The sequence below is a fragment of the Phalacrocorax aristotelis genome, chromosome 8, assembly GCF_949628215.1.
Source record: "Phalacrocorax aristotelis chromosome 8, bGulAri2.1, whole genome shotgun sequence".
Lineage (NCBI taxonomy): Eukaryota > Metazoa > Chordata > Aves > Suliformes > Phalacrocoracidae > Phalacrocorax > Phalacrocorax aristotelis.
In genome coordinates this window covers 32287332-32304823 of record NC_134283.1, presented here as the reverse complement: position 1 = coordinate 32304823, position 17492 = coordinate 32287332, and the positions used below count along the sequence as shown (strand labels likewise).

Genomic DNA, 17492 nt, shown 5'->3' with positions numbered 1-17492 from the left:
GGACCACACCAGGTCTCCAGCAGCAGCAGCTGCTCAGGTCCCTGCTGAAATGAGCAAGCTCTAGCAGAGACGCTGCTCGGTGGAAGCACCCAGGTATCAGCCAGCAATTACGCCACACAGTGGAAGTGCTTTTTAGGAGCACTCTCTTAATAGACACAGATAACAAATCACTGATAACAAATGCAAAAAGCCCTTGGACTAAAGGCCTGTTTGCCCAGGCAATATTCCCACTGAGCACAGCAGCCATTAGTCGCAGCAGGAAGCACCAGGAGCAGCTCTCTCTGGCAGGAGAGCTGCGTTCTTACATTAAAGCAGGAAAACAAATGCCTGATCAGTTTACCATAGCCAAGGTGCAATTTCTGCACCTTCCCAGCCATACCCTGGCACGCATGTGAGCAGGCGCCAGGCTCCAGTAAGCAATGGTTGAGCCTGTCTTACACCACACGTGGCACAGCAAAGTCTGGAGACCTGGATGTGGTCCTTCCTCTGTGCCTGGCATTTGCCCGCCTCTGCAGGGAGTGCTGCTGGTGTCCAGTGCTTGCTCCACGATTCCTCAATATTCTTTCTCAAATAATTGTGTTTCAAATACACTGTTTTGTGCAGACATGATTAAGCTGTTTAGGATGATGGATGTTGCCGATGAGGATAACCTCTCTTAAGGTTAATTAATCATTTGTAAACCGACCTTTGTATGTATATGCATTATTCATCAGTACTCCTGAACTAACGGGCCAGACCATTTTCAGCCTCTGGGTTTTTTGTCAAAGTCTTTAGTTATTCCATAACTGAGGGCAATTGCTGAAGTCCAGGGAGGGCAGTGCCCCTGGGTGCTGCATCCGTGCGGGATGCTCATGCTTGCCCATCATTTGGACCACAGCCTGAGTTTAGGCTGGGCCACAGCCTGACAGCAGCTTTTCTTCCCCACCTGTGTATTTCTTCCTTGAAGCCTGACTGACCTTAAACTATCTTGGAGACTCCACTCCAGGAGCTTGACATTTAAAAGTGTAGTGACGGAAAATAACTTCTTCTAAAATTGTGTAACTTATTTACCTGCATGAGGAGAGGGAGAGAAGAATTCAAATGAAGGCATACACATATATTGCGCTGCTTGATTGTGACTTTTCGCTGGTGCCATGTGGTAGCACGGCTTTCTCCTCCAGCAAAGCAGCTCCCTGCATTATGGTGGCATGCAAGGCATTTCCCCTGCATCCAAACCTGGGACTGGCCAAGGAGGATCAGGGATAAGGAGACAGGGGATCCCCATGTCCCCTCCCAGGCTGCAGGGAGAGCACAGGGCAAGGATCCAGTCTTGGAGGACCCAAGCAGCTGATTTAACATCACACAGCCACCAAAAGTGGAAGGCAGGAAAAGACAAGCCAACATTTATTGATAAAATGCCCCACAGATCATTCTTTGTCAGGTTACAAAAATGAAGAAGAAAAAAATAAAAGAGAAAAAAAGAAACCAAAGACAAATCAGCTGCACGAATCAGTGAGCTCAGTACTCAGGAAACTCCTTATATCTCCATGGGGAAAACCCTCCTGCACCCCACGTCCTCCCAAGTGAGAGCAGACCCTGCCCAAATGAGCTCCTCACCCCATTCCCCACCCAAGACTACAGTGTAGCTGTGGGGGAGTATCCTGAACACAAGGCATTCATGTATCTTTAATTATTGTTTCAGCCACGTAAATCCATGCTGAATTAAAATTCATGATGGTTCTAGGGTACAAGTGCAAACAATTTGTTCGGTAAACTTTGCTCTAATTGGCATTCTGAAAATTTCCTGTTAATCAAGCCCCTTGGGCTTGGTTACCAGTGTAGTTCTGCCTGCGAATGTCAGTGCTCGGAGGGTGCACACATGTATGCCGATTTCAAGGGTCTTTATACGATATTAACTCATACACCTTGTCCTCACATTAATTTGCAAGTAATTTTTTAACAACCTTCTGTGGTCCTGTCTTTTATCTCGCTGCTTCATTACTCGAGGCAAGCAAGTGAGCGGAATAGCATTTGTAAAACCCGAAACAAAATTGCACTCACAAATGTCTAGGATCTGAACTGAGGGCGTCTGAAATTCCTCCCTGCAGGAGCCACATTTCCAGTGGCACTTGACTCCAAGTGGCCATGGGAGAAACGAGAAGACTTTCAGGCCAGTGCGGTAAATGTCGGGCATGCAAGTGGTGTGGCTGCACAGAGGCTCCAGCCAAATGCACCCAGAAACAGGGCTACGGAGGTGAGCAACACTTTGGTCCTTTTGAGCTGAGAATACAGACGTCATCTGAAGAGCCAAGGCACGAGCAGAGCTTGTTTATCATCCAATCCCCATATGCATGGAGAACATCAGAAATTACTCCATGAGATGCCAGGGTCTGGGGGGATCCTGCCGCAGAGCCCCGCTTCCCACATGCCATCCAAAATGGACCGAATGGCCAGTTCCGGGACCAACCGGCCAATTCTGTATCTTTTACTCCAAGCAACACCTTCTCTGCAGTGATGCCCAGTCAGACCCACCTGGAACCACTGCCAGAAGGATTTTAGGAGCTTTTAGTGATCCCCCCCTTCAATTTTGCAGCCTTATCAGGCTAGTCCTTAACTTACAACCCAAGAGATTTGGGAATAGGAGAAGTTATGTATAACCTGAGCATCATTTCCCGTCAGCACAGTAAGTCAGAAGAATAGAAATAACAAAATAATGAGCATCTGACAGAGATCAAGGAAGAAGTAGAGAAGCTCTCTTGGATGGAAATACGTGGTGAGGAAACGTATGAGAACTGGCAGTTCCCAGAAGAGACCAAAGATGGTGCACAACAGCAGACTGCTCCCCTGTGAAAGCAGATAAGAAGTATAATTAGATGGCATTATGGCAGCAGCAGGGTCTGGAAGCTGGAAAGAAGTCGTATGGAAAGTCAAAATGGGCACGTGTCTGGGGGAGAATAGAGGAATAATACAGGTTCACAGCATGAGAGCGACTAAGTCTGTGCGCACAAGGTTTCGAAGGCAACCAGCAAGGGTCTGCAAATAAATTAGATGTAAAATAAGAAAAGCAAGATGTGTAGGGGCGTACGTGTCTGGGGAAGGAGAACAGACTGAACGTTCCAAGCAGGAATTTGCCCCATCTTGTTTCAGTCTTTATAAAAAGGTTAATTGTGAATGGAACTTAATGAAATAGGCTTTGATGGGAACTGTGGAGAAGGCCAGCATAAGGAAAGAGGTTTAAAGCCATTTGGATATGTCAAATATATACAAAATGAGAGCATCTGATGAAATGCACCCAACAACAACAATAAACCCTTGGTGGTTATCTTCAAAATTCATGAAGGTGTAGAGGTCCCTGGAGATGAGAGAAGCACCTCTATTTAAAGAGGATACTTTTAAAAAAAAAAAAATTAAAAATTAAATCATCATCTTAATCTCAATTCCCTGAAAGAGGCTGGAAGAAAGTCTTAAATAAGCCATTTGTAAGACATAAAATGAAGAATAAAATCAAAGAACGTGGGTTTGTCAAGAACCAGTCATGTCAACCCAATTTAGTTTCCTTCTTTGATAAGGCAACAGGCATACCTGATGATGGGGAAGCAGAAAACATGAGTGAGGCCTTTTGTGTTTTCCCACAGGACAGCCTCAAACCAGCTGAGAGAACACCCTCTGAAAACAATCAGAGCTCAACTGGCAGAGTAACCACTCCTGAAGAGGAGGGATCAAGGGAGAAGGAGGTTTCTCCAGCCTCCACTGTGGCTCTAGAGAAGGGGGCACTGTCAACCTTCCTCTCCACAGAGCTGATGGGCTGCCTTTCTCCAATTTAGCAGTCCATAGCTTTGCCCAAGAACTGAGACTAAACCTTCGTTATGCTGATTTCTAACATTTCATATTGGTTTATCCTTAATTCCCCCATGACATCAGCATCGCCATGCATATTTAAGTAGAAACATTTTGATGCAACATTATCCCATATTAACCTTGGATACTGGCATCAAGCCAAGAAGATGCTTCTGGTGGAGCTTCAGTTGCTCCACCGAGTTTGGAAATGGTGCAAATCTGTACAAGCAGCCTATGAAGCCTATATGTGAGCGTGGATGCTCTGGCACTCCACTCCCAGCCCTTTGGATGGATGAATGGATGGACGGACAGACTGATGGACAGAGACCCTTGCAAGCCCCAATCAAGGGATTTTGTGAGCTGTAACGGCTGCTGAAGGAATGCAGGAACAGAAGCTTTTGATACAGTTTCAAACAATGTGTAATTATCAGGTAGCTGAAGATTAGCCCATCTGTGCCTCAGGAAAAGACAATGAGAAGTTATGTGTTACTAATGGCTGAAAAGCACTGGCAACACAAAACAGGAAATTTTCAGTAAACTTTTTTCTTAAGGTAATGTAATTACAGTGTAATCCCCAAATCTCCTGACTTTTTGGTGGTTTTTGATAAAGCTTACGAGGTCTTCATTTTCCTTTCTTTTTCCTCTCCTCATTGCAGCAGCACAGTCTTTGGCATTTTGAGCAGTGCATCTGTCTGGCTGGGCCACCTAAACAGCAGATGTGGGTAACATAAACTGCTTTTACAACAGAATAGCTAATGACATGTATCAGGTTGTTCTATAACAGATTGTAAATACCCACCGTGCCTTTGCTACAGCCTTGCTATCTGAATGCAAAGCACCTGAGTTTGTAACACTATTTTGGACAAAATTTCTGTACTGCTAGAGTTAGCCATCCAGAGTTCGGTCTCTGATCCAGGTCAATGCACACGCAAGCATCAGCGTGGTTCAGATTTAGGACCCCTTTTGTTTTCTCTGCTTTTGGTCCCTGCTGATCCAGCATGCAAAAAAAAAAAAATAAAACCTCATGCTTTCTTTAAGTGCCTTGAGGATCCAGTGATAAGGTCTTTGGGGGCTGGTGAAGCAAAACTGGAATAGCACAAAACTCATGCAAACAGTCCAGGCAGGGTAAATAGCTCATGATTTTTTTATTCATACTTTTGTCTGTGGAATAACTGGGAGCAAATTGCTTTTTCCTTTCCTAGTCCAAATTATTCTGAGAATTTTTCTGCTGATTTTTGCTATTCTTCCTTTTGAGAGCATTTGCTCTCGAAGATGGCCTGCTTAGCTCTGAATGGAAAGCAAATGTTGCCTTCACCTTCAGTGAACTTTGAAGCAATTGATTTTTACCAGCATAAAAGAAGAGCTGAGAAGTGACAGCTCATGGGCTTTGCAGAGGATGAATTTTGCCATTTCATGACTGTCTGTGCAGGAGGATGCAGGCGTCCTAGAAGAAAGATGACAGGTGCTCTTTCAACTCATCCCAGTTCAGCCACCAGCCCTGTCCTCTTTCACACGTGGGGTCCCTGGACGGCCATGTCCTCAGCAGCCGCTGTGCAGATGCTTAAAGCAACTTGCAATAGGGAGGACTCCAAGGAAAATTATTCTCGCTAGCTTTTGTCTGGTAATCTGAGGTCAAGAAAATAAACTGCTTCCTCTCCGCTCTCTCCAGCGCTGCGGCGAGAAATGCAGCCAAGCTCCGGCAGTGAGAATAAAGGCAGAGTTGGCACAAACACAGGAGCTTCTTAAATGAGTTTGCCATTAGCCGGAAGGGCTGCAAATTGAAGTGAAGATAAGCCCCTTAGCATTTCCCTTCTTTAATCCAAGCCTCATAAAAGCCAAGATGTGTTCCTATTCAATGGGCTTTATACAGCGGCAGGTATTTCATTTACCCAAAAAAACCCTGGATCGGATAAATTATTAATGTTATTTATAAAGGCAATTCTGCCATCCAGCAACTTCTTTTGGATCCCTACCCTTAATCTCACTGCTTAGCATAAGATACACTCCAGTTAAAAAGGCAAAATCACATTCCCTTACATGGCCTGCAAAATAACACAGTGCTGAGGTGCCTGAAAAAGGGTTGTAGTTTAAATTCCACTTTAAAGACTAATACATTTATCAGTGGCAAACATAAGCCCTGCCTTCCACTTGCTTGTACCCTCCCTCTGTGCTGGATGGGGCCTCACTCGCACACATCAAGAGCTGTCAAAGCTACTCAGCGAGAACGATGGAGATGTAAAACACGCCAGTGCTTACAGGAGCCTCTGTAAGGCTGTTTGGTGGCTCAGTGGAGCCATGTGGTGAGAGAGCAAGTAACCCTGTCCTCTCCTGTAACATGTCCTATGCTCTGTCCTGTTCTGGGACACCCACAGGATACAGGCTTAGGCTCCTGCAGGCTCAACCCTGTGCCCACCCTGTGGATCAGGGTGTTATCAAGGGTAGAGGCAACACAAGAAATATCCAAGTGTCTCATCGAGCAGAGGCATTGGCTTACACTGTCAGGTGATGGAGTCAGGATGCTTGGAGTCCTGAAACAGGTCCTTGGAGACCCTGGGAGAGCCGCTACCATGGTGGCATCGCAGATCTCAGGCCCAGCAAAATTAGTTTGGCACTTAACTACAAGGAGCAAGGGAATAAAGATGAGAAGCTGGGCATCCTCGTGCACAGCCAGCAATGCTGTTTAAGTCGCAACAGTGGGAGTGATGGACTGGTTCCCATGGCGGAGTGCCAGCGCTGACAGGTAAAGCGGCACTGCTCCCATTAGCAGAGTGGCAATGGGTATTTTGGGGTTAAATGCCCACACTGAGGAAGAGGAGAGCCAGCATCTCCCAAGAAAGATGCGCTCAGTATTACAGGAGGAGAACAACAGCTCCCTGGTCCCACATTAGAACTAACTGAAATGCATCCCCCCTGCAACCCCACGTACATACTGGTAGTTGTCACAGCACAGTCACACACAGCCATAAGCTGTCCTCCAAATTTCAGGGCAACGTACATGTCGCATGCTGGAGAATGGCAGCGCATGGGAATTGCAGGGAGGTTTGGAAAATTTCTCATCGAATGTTTTCTCCACACAATATGTATGTTCTCTGAAATCCTTTTTTCAGCATTTTCCTCTCCAAAAGCTGCACGGCAAACTGTTTAATTGAGCAGCCAGCGCTAGCTAATGTTTTATTTCAGTAAAATTTGAACTAAGGCAACATATTTTTGTTTGCCTAACTTGTTCAACCTTTTCACAGTAGGGTTACAACAGCAACATGTATTTTTCATAGACGGCATTGCCCCTAGGGAAGAAGTACTCACGAGGTTCAGCATCCTTTTTTACTCCTGGGCTGGGTGCCGGGGATGAGCAGTGGCTTGCGGGTGGCAGCATGGTTTGCCTTTGATCAGCCATGAGCAGGGAGGGCTCCTGCAGCTGCGCTTGAAGCTGGAGATGTCTAAGCTACGGGCACCACAGAGAAGCACACTTTTATGTCAAAACGACTTATAATAAGATTTTAAGTTTGTTCAGGGAGCTGGAATGAAATATTTAAACACAGCATCATCGTAGCATTTTATTCTCATGAAAATGCTGAAATGCCATTTGCAAATCAGAAACATTTTAAAATTTGCTTTGAAATAGCAGCATCTTTATGCAACTGTTTTGTTTTTTTCTTTCAAGGAAGGAACAAATGCGGGGGAAAAAAGCTGAGATATTGGCTATTTCCTCACAAATGAGATGTCTGCTTTTCAGTCTGTTCTGGTGAGTCTGTTTGGAGCCATCATTCCCATTTGGAGCAGGGAGAATGAGCCTCAAGAGCAGCCTACGTTGTTGCATCCAGCATTCAAATTACGTTATCTTTGTTTCTTACACTGACGACGAGACATTTAGGTTGGAGAACTCCACTGGGCATTAGAGCTGCTCTGAAGGGTTTGCATGATTTGAAATAAATGTCATAAAAGAAACAGCAAGTTCTTGTATAAAAGCACAGCTGTCCTACTTTTTTTTATTGGGGCAGTTTTCACTTTCTTTAGGTTCAGTTTATTCATTTGCAGTTCTTAATGTCCCTATGTATATATTCTATCTTGTTAAACACAAGAAGCAAGCTTGCTTCAGTCCCTCCTCAAGACCCAGATAGTTTCTTATCCAACTCCTTGCTGTTCCCAAGCAGCGCACGGCTCTGGGCAGGTAGCCCAGAGCCACCCAAGCTCCTTGGTGCCTGGGTCTGGGTGGCGTTTGGGCCATTCCGAAATTCAGTCACTTTAAGTGATTGAATTTTGAGAAGTGAATTAAACTATTTTCAATGGGAAAAGCAGTTCTTTAGGCAGTTCTGGCCAAATTTGGCATTTGAGGTTCAAACCACTATTAAAAAAACGTTATTCTATAATAGTGACCAAAATATACTTGAATTCAGTGTCTTAGTAGGATCAAAAAGCCTCCAGATCCCCCAAGATGATGTCTGACTTTAAAAAAGGACCTTCTGATTTGTATACAGTTTGTTCATAGGGCGTTTCAATACAAAATTCAAAGAACTGTAAGGATAAAATGTTGGCAAGCAGCATAAAAAACTGCTTAAAAATAACATATGAAAGTGTCAGAAGAAATGTATATCATTTATCCAAAACACTAAGGATCCGAAATAGATGATATGGTTGAAAAGAGGAGTAGAGTAGGCATAAGAAAAATCCTTCAGAACTGAAGGCATGTCTAAACAGAGAGTGTAGACAGAAGCATGTCTGGGCCAGTTAAATGTACGATAACATCAGGCTCGTACAAGGTTTTAAGGCACAAAAGGCAGCTTTCCCAGCACCTGGTGTGGGTGGGACAGACCTGGAAATAGTCCCCAAGCCATAGGGGTTTCTCTTTGGCTCAAGATATGCCATACGTGACCAACATTTAGGAAGCAAATCTCCAGCCTGCAAACACCGCTCTTCTAAATCCTCCCTGATATTTGATCCAAATGAGCCAATGTGAAGTCTCTCACAAGTTGCAGATGCACTGTGAAATAAGACAAAATCAGCTTGTTTTAGCAATGCAATAGTCAGGAGCTCCCACTGACTCCAGCTGGTCCCGATTTCCCCGTTAGTTCAACAACTACTGATGTTTCAGACCCTGCTTTCTAGCTGATGAAGCGCTCAGCCATTTCCAGCACCCAAGCCTGCACCAGCCTCTCTTGCTGCTTCTCCCTGAGCCCACCTGCTGACATGTATCTCCCAGACAAGTAAATCTGGCTGTGACTTCTTGTGCCTCAAAAGCTGATCCTAAGCAATGACATTCCCACCATACGGACAGAACAGCATTTAAAATGTAGTTATGCTTGGAAACCTATTCACAATTGGTGGTATGTTAGGCAATGCTTTTGGCCGTGTGCCTTCCTCACTCACCTGCTTCTTGCTGCTACAAACAGGGAGGCAAAACTCCTGTGATCATTGTGCAGGTGATTAGAGGAAATTGCATTGCTGACGCGCTCCACGGCTGCAGCCGTGCTTCAGCTCTTGACTTGCCTGCTGGTAAGCTGCCAGAGAGAGGGAAATGTAGGCATAAAATGAATAGCAGAAGAGATTGCAGGTAATTATGTTTCTTAAGCTGTTAACAGGATTGGCCATTTGATAAATGAGAGGATTTGGGAATGTTTTGTCACTGACAAGCCATTGTAAGATCCGAGTGGAAACAGGAGTGTTTCTCTTCCGTAGTGCGAACAAGAAGGAAATTCTCTCAGGATGCTTACACACCGTGAAATTCATCTGAAACCTGGATGCCAGCGCATGGAGGTGAAAGGACAGATATAGGACTCCTTCTGCTGGAAAAAAAAAACCAAACCCAAAACCAAAACAGGTCTCTTACACACACTATTTCCTTGGTTTTGGTGCCCCTCTTGTGTCCCCAGAAGCTCTTGTTCTTTTATGGTGCCCCCCCACATCCCTGCATATGGCTTTTTGTGCTACCAGGGCCCCTCAAATCCCTCCGTCTGTTTTTCAGTGCTCTGAATCCCTCTGTCTCCCCCCTGCTCCCCTCTACATCTTGGTTTGCTTTTGCAGTTTCCTGGCAAGTTGGAAAGGCAAAAGGGAAACCAGCACTGCTCCATTTGTCCTTCTGCTCCAACATTGCCACTTGGGGTGGTTTTGGGTACCCCTAGAGTCCCTCTATTTCTTTACCAGAGCCCTCAAGGGCCTCGATGTGCCTTTTGGAGTGCCCCAGAGCTTTCAATCTGCTTTCTGGTGTCCCCTGCCCCTAGAAATCTGTGTGCTTTTGTGCCCCCAGGAGCCCTCCATGTGCTCTGTGAGCCTTCATGACTATCAGTCCCATCAAGCAGCAGTGAGGCAAGGGCAGGACCCATGGTCTCACAGACCACATGGGGATGGGATGCAGGGACACATCTTTTTAAGCCATTTGCCGATGAGTTGGTCTGAAGCAGAAGGGCAGGATGAGAGCTGGGCCTTCTCCAGGGGAGGGGAACCAGGATTCACCATGGGGCAGCACATGAGGCTGCTCTGGTATGAAGGGATTTGCTCTGCAGCAAGGGAAGGTGGTGCTGGCAAAGTGAATCGCGCAGTTTAAAGTCATGTCAGAGAAAGCGGTAAGCAAAGAACAAATAAAGCTCCCCAAAACCAATCCCTTGTGCTGCTTTCTGGGGCTGCCTCACCCAGCCAGGGCAGGTTCTTTGCAAGATCGGGGCCCAATGCCTTGGGCCCCTCTTTGTGTGCAAGAGCAAAGAAGGAGGGGAAGGCTCCAAACCTCCATCACAGCTTTTCAGTTCTTTGCTCTACCTGGCTTTTAGCAGCCAAAGCCAGGTTATTTGTATAGTTTTGGGTTTCCTGCAGTTATTAGCAGGGAAGGGTTGCTGGGAAGAAGCTGGTGCGCCTCAAATCTTGTTTTCCCAGCAGAGCCTGGGCAATGGGCAGACAAGAAACACTCCTTGTTTCAGTCCTGAAAGCAGTCTGGAGCAAGGGCTGGGTGCCCAAGGAAGAGAGGCAGGATGAGGGCAATAAAGCTGTTCTCTTTTCTTTGTAGCACTTCCTGCACTGGGCAAGCAGTAGCAGAAATTAATCCAGAGAGCCTAGACATGCGCACAGTCCTACCTTCTCTCCAGAGACAGGATGAGCAGCCCCCTCGCCAGTGCCCCTACCTAGCGAAGAATCTTCCGTGGTCCTGCCTGCATGGCATTCCCAGCAGGTGCTGGCTGCCTGTCCCTGAGGAGGTAGGTGAAGCAGCAGCTGCCTCTTTGGGAGATTCAGGTGGTAGGAGACACAAGTAAGTTCCTGCACCTTTATATTTGAGCTCTTCCTAACAGCAGAGCAGTGATTCTGCCTGAACAGACATATCTGGTAGGAAGAAGATACATGTTTTGACCTCAGCTGCATTAGTTGGCAGCAGCATCCCTGATGCTGTACCTGCTCTGGATGGGCAGTGGGAACTCAGGGTGGGGAATCGATTGATGTGAGAAAAGGAGCCAGCAAGACCTTGGAGGTGGGACAGTGCAGTGTTATCAGTTCACTTTTTGCACAGGAGGAAAAGGCAGTTCTCTAAAACTTGCTTCTAACAACATCCACAAAGAAATACAAGGACTTGAAAAGGGTGCAGGACAGACTCACAGACATCTGTGCTAAACATTAGTCTTCGCTCTTTCCCTTCAGAAGATCATTTCCAAAAAAGAAGGTAAAGCATCCCTCGCCTGTAGCTCTTCCACCAGCTCCAGAGGCATGGCAGCACTCAGCCAGCCCCAGCAGGCCTGGCACAATCACAGCAACAAACTCGGCCTGAGGATGTGGCCACTGCTTCCAGCCCTTGGTTGCCTTCTTTCACCTCCCCTCAACCACAGCACTGCTGGTTCTGTCCTGCTGGATAAATCATGTGCTCACTTTCTGCTCTCCCTTTTTTGGTAAAACAGATGTAGCATAAAAAACAGAGCTGCGATTAAAAAACCCTCTTTTTCTCCCCTCCACAATTACCAGCACCTAAGGCAATCTAGTTTGGTGCTGGCAACCTCCTTCCCCTTTTAATTATCCTCGTGGTGAGGTTTAAATATGTGACTCCCCTTGCTTGGGAAGTGGTTAGTTCAAGACTTGTGGTGTGTCTTTCCATAGAAAGACCTGTAAGTAACCTTACTAATTTTTTTTAAATTACTTTTTTTAGGCTGCTGTCCAGGTTAAGCTCCATGTAGCTATTACCACCAGGCACTACGATTAAGGAAGGACTCTGTTTTCAAATGCTCACAAAGAGAAAATGGAGTACTTTAAAGTATTTATTGAATTTCAGGTGACTTTTGGTGCACCCTGAAGCCTTCCATTTGGCTTTCCGTACTACCCAGAGCCCTCTGTTTGGCTTTCAGTATCCCCACAGAGGCTTCTGTGTGCATTATGGTTCCCAAAACTTGTCTGGAATTTTTTTGACATTTTCTGCCCCATGGAAAATGCTGTATTCATGCATGGGGAGGCTCTGTAGTACCTAGACCAATGCCTGGAGTGATTCAGCTCCCCTGACTATATCACAACAGCATCACAGAGGGATGCTTAACAGGCACAGCACAAATCAGCCTAGTCAAAGTGTACAACTCTTCCCTCTGTGCTCTGTGTTCTGGGTTTTGCATATTCTCTCTCCTGCACCATAATAATGTGTGCCCATCTGCAAAAAGTGTCTTAAGGCTCCACTGCTTGCTAACAACCACAACCCCTGTATGACAGATGAACCAGAATGCAATCAGGAGGTTTTACGTGCACAGAAAGAAGTAGCCCCAGCAAACAGTGCTGGAAGCAGCAGCAAAGCCTCCCCAGTGGAGGACGGCTCAGCAAAGGCAGCATGCCTAGCACACCACCTCTCTTCTGAATGCTAGCCAAGGCTGGAAAGGACAGTATGGTCCATGCCTTTGGTACCCTAGCACTTGACAGAATAACTGAGACTTTCTAGTTAATCTAGTGGAAAGAGTTTTGAAACAACTTGAAGGAAGCAACATGAATATGCAGCAAATATAGTCGAAACCTGCTGTCTATTGAAATGGCTCATTAATACTGCACAGACAAAGCAAATGACTGATGCTTACTACAGAGTTACCAGTGAACATATCTGTGCTTGGATTATTGAAGCAGTGCAGAATATTTCACCCCATATGGTTTGCCTGAAGAGGCTGTTTCAGATAATGGTTCTCATGTTGTTTCCATGGCATTTCAATATTCCCCAGAAGACACTCACTGGAGCACTCCAGAGCAACCTTGTGTCATTTGGTGCTGCGTGAACTAGCAGAATGCTGGGTACTTACAATTAAAAGTGGATTACAGAAAAATAATAATGAAGTTCAAATTTGAAAAAAAAGGGAGCATGAAATGCTTTCAGTGGAATCAGGTTAGTAAACCTAACTTTCAACATAATTTTTTTAATGGAAAGCATCACTCACAAAATAATTTTATGTACATGGATAAAATTAATCAAAATCACTGGAAGAAAAGTAGTGCAAGATTAAGTATCCACAAAATACGCCTCGGCACCAGAGAGCTCTTGGCAGGAAGGACACAAGGAAAGAACTGGGACTCATGCTCCATCTGCTAATAATGAAAATTAAGAGATACAGTGGTATAAGTACAAGAGAAAGGTTCACTAAGGAAAAGCCCTTCAGACTGAAAGTGCTGTAACTGTAGTTCTGATAATAGAAAGCCACTGGGCTTTAGGGTACAAAGAACATAAAAACTGTCCTACTCAGACAAATCAAAGGGCCATGGACACTCTGCTCGCATCTTGTGACCTGTAGTGGGTGCTATGGGAAAACTTTCAGCACAGGATAAATAGATATTCTTTTCCTGGACAATTTTCTGGATTGTCAGTTAGTAGCCTGTGGTCACTGAAATTCACAGTCCAAAGCAAACACAAGTGAAGAGAGGGAGAGGATACAGCACTATGGCAGGGCTTTGTTAGTCCATGTAGGAGTAGCTGCATGCATGTATCTCTACATGCATGTATTCTGCATGTTTACCTGCCCATATACTCTATCCAGGGATGGCACAGTGGTGTGAGGAGGCTGGCATGAACAAGAGATAACAGCTTTGATAAAGGAACGAGGATCTCTGACATATGGTGATGAAGCACAAGGTATACAAGAGTCTGAGGAGCATGAATAGCTTTTGAAAGAGAGGGCAGATTTACCACCTGAACTTCAGTGATCATGCTATAATCTGTAAGCCCTCTTTTACTGCTTGCCTTACCTCCAGCCCTGCTGATGCCTCTCCAGATGGAGGGAGCACAGGTAGCCCTGCCTGGATAGAGCTCTTCCCCAGATACTGCTGCTGAAGAAGACAGCATTTTGGTAGTATCATAGAATGTCCCGAGTTGGAAGGGACCCACAAGGATCATCAAGTCCAACTCCTGTCCCTGCACAGGACAACCCCAGATTCACACCATATCTCTGAGGGCACTGTCCAAGTGCTTCCTGAATAGTGTCAGGCTTGGTGCCATGGCTGCCTCCCTGGGGAGCCTGTTCCAGTGCTCCACCACCCTCTGGGAGAAGAACCTTTTCCTAATATCCAACCTAAACCTCCCCTGGCACATCTTCCTGCCATTTCCTCGGGTCCTATCATTGGTCACCAGAGAGAAGAGATCAGCATCTGCCCCTCCTCCTCCACTTGTGAGGAAGCTGTGACCACGATGAGGTCTCCCCTCAGATTCCTCTTTCTCTAGGCTGAACAAACCAAGTGACTTTAGCTGCTCCTAGTACAGCTTCACCTCTAAACCCTTCACCAACTTTGTGGCCTTTCTCTGGACACTCTCTAGTAGCTTTATATCCTTAATGTACTGCGGTGCCCAAACCTGCACAGAGCACTCAAGGTGAGGCTGCACCACTGCAGAGCAGAGCGGGACAATCACCTCCCTCAACCATCTGCAATGCAGGCCTTGATGCACCCCAGGACACAGCTGGCCCTCTTGGCTACCAGGGCACACTGTTGGCTCACGTTCAACTTGTCATCGACCAGAACCCCCAGGGCCTTCTCTGCAGAGCTGCTCTCCAGCCTCTCATTCCCCAGTCTGTCTGTACCTCCAGGGTTGCCATGCCCTAGGTGCAAAATCCAGCACTTGCCCTGTTAAACTCCATACAGTTGGTGGTTGCCCAGCTCTCCAGTCTGTCCAGATCTTGTTGCAGGGTCCCTCTGCCCTCAAGAGCGTCAACAACGCCTCCCAAGTTTTGGCTCTGGGAGTCCCTGATCCCACCATCGGTGCTGAAGACTGAGGTGAAGAAAGCATTAAACAGCTCTGCCTTCTCTATGTCCCTGCTTGTGAGGTGGTATCCTCATCCCCTTCTGTGGCCTGGTATCTACAAATAATGAGGTTACTGATAACAATATGATGTTGTCATCCGTTATAAAAACCTTAAGTAGACTGAGGCTGAATACACACGCTGTGCTGGTGGTTTCATGTATTTGCTGCCAGACCTGCACAGGAGGCACTGCATGGTGTCAGGCTACATTCCACGTTCTCAAGAGCCAACATGCTTGAACGAGCACCAATCTTTCCATCTCTATCCTATAGACCTTCCCTGTACCCACCTGTGCCTGTCCAGCTATTTTTGCTTCTCTTCCCACCCTACATCTGTTTACCTTCCAGGTCCTCCCACCTGCCTTGCTTCTGAGGCCTGCCAGCACATACCAGCTCCTCTGCTGCGCACTGCAGGTAAAATCTTGCTCATGCCTGAAGCCAGGAGTGGTGCTTGTGGTTGGACAAGGTCTCTGTGGAATACATAGCTGAACGCCAGCAAGTCTCAGCTGAATATACATAGACTGACCGCCACTCAAAGGAAAAGAAAAAATGCACATCTTTTACTGAGGTTATTTCTTTCCTAAATTTCAAGCCCTTAATTCAAATATTAAGACACTAGCTTGTCAGAAGTGGACTATGTGGCATTGCTATTGCGGTTTTTATTTATATATATATTCAATATTAAACAAAAGATATATTACAAACATATATGTATTTAAAACATTGGAAAAATGGTATCTTCTTCCGAATCCTTTTGCCATTTTACCTGACACTTTAAAAAATGTGAAAAATATTGGATTGATTCAGACACTCAACACAAAATCTTAAAACAATCGACTCACGTGGTTAAAGTTTGGTAGTGATATCAGCAAAGGAAAACAAAGACAGAAATGTCAAATGCTGGTACTGCGTGTAACTAGTTGTAAATCAATAGCCAGGAAAACTCCTGACCTACATGAACAGAAGTACAAAACAAAGAAACCTCAGAATAAAACCCATGGCTGACAGAGCTTAGCACAAGAAAGTTGTGTTTGCAAAAGAAATCCTAGCAACAGTACAGGGTCACTGCTTAGTGCAGACAGGAGAATTGGGAAGGATTATGCAGAAAATGCAGAAGTGTTCAAACAGACTTTTATTCAGTATTTGGAAAGAAGGATGATTTGCTTTCTTTGCTTGAAGATGATAAAATACTTTCTAGTCTATTAGTAACTGAGACAGATGTTAGAATTTATCAGCAATGAACATTTTCAAATCAGCAGGCTCAGAAGCTCCAGCATAGTTGGCAGAGAAGCTCTCGGGTCCACTAACATTGAATGTTAATAGCAGCAGATCTGTAAATGCCCAACTTATAAAAATCTATTAAATGAGAAGGGAAGCAAAGGGATCAATGAACCATCAGAGGAAAGAGCAGCTCTGGGTCAAAGCAAGAGAGAGGGTTTTTCCATCCTATCTGTCATTAGGACAGTCAAGGGTAACATGGAGTCCAATTCTCCTAACGAACTGGAGCTACCATCTTTTCCAGGCTCACTTAACCTGATGGGTCTGAGGTACAGAGCTGTCACTCGGCAGTCACTCAGACCAAAGTTTTCTTCTTGGTAAGAAAACTTCGACTTCTGGGTTAGCTTGAAACCTTCTGCTGGAGTTAAAAAGAGTCAAATGAATAAGGATAAACTAACATGGGCTCAGGCCCTGCTCCCTATTATTGCCTTGCATTATTAAACATGCAAGGATAGATAGTTTTCTAACCAGGATGTAGTTTTTTGGGAAGGTTTTTCCTTAGGTGTGTACTTCTCCCCATGACTGTGCATGAGAAGTGGCTGGCTTGTGGCCACAAAGTGTCCCAAATGGGCACACAGAAGCTCAGGGAGTAGCACTCAGGAGGCAGCGCTGTGATGCGGCTCTCCGAGCCAGGAGCCCTACCCCTCCCAAACTGCACTGGCATCCACGCCTTTGCTGACTTCAAGTGCCAGCAAGAGACCTACTTTAAACAAGCTTGACTCCCTTTTCTTTGTAACAAGGTACAGTTAGAAATGATGTGAATTAAATCAGTGTATACTTTGCACCACTATGTAAGCTAATTCAAACAACTGAATGGGGCTAGAAAGCATTATCAGGTGCTAGAAGCCATTACTGCTTCAGGATAGTACCAAAATATATGGTACATGCCCAGCTGTGCACAAAACTGTCTTTGGAACTTACTAATGTTTTCAACCCCCCAAAACATGTTGCACTAAACAAGCTAGTGCACAGTGGAAGTTGTCATACACTCCATTTGATCTCCCATGTAATGTGATGGTGCTTCACTGAAAAAAGATGAGCAAAAAAAAAAAAGATTAATCAAAATCCTATGTGAGTTTATTTATGGATCACAAAAAATGTTTCTAGAATATCCAAGACATGGTCGAGGGATAAAGTTAGATGAAGTTAGGATTTATCTCGATTACCTAACCTGGCATTAAAA

At 45.4% G+C, this 17492-nt stretch overlaps 1 long non-coding RNA gene across 4 annotated transcripts in view; it reads right to left on the bottom strand.

Moving 5' to 3' along the window:
* Positions 1-1355: 1355 nt before the first annotated feature.
* LOC142061347 (uncharacterized) overlaps positions 1356-17492 on the bottom strand; it is a 39229-nt gene continuing 23092 nt past the window's right edge. For 2 of the 4 annotated variants that reach the window (XR_012662117.1, XR_012662120.1), the window contains 2 exons: positions 9181-9311; positions 1356-8794 (listed from right to left, as the gene is read on the bottom strand). This is a non-coding gene — a long non-coding RNA (uncharacterized LOC142061347). The remainder of the gene's footprint in view (positions 8795-9180; positions 9312-17492) is intronic. The other 2 variants (XR_012662118.1, XR_012662119.1) reach the window with 2 other exon arrangements.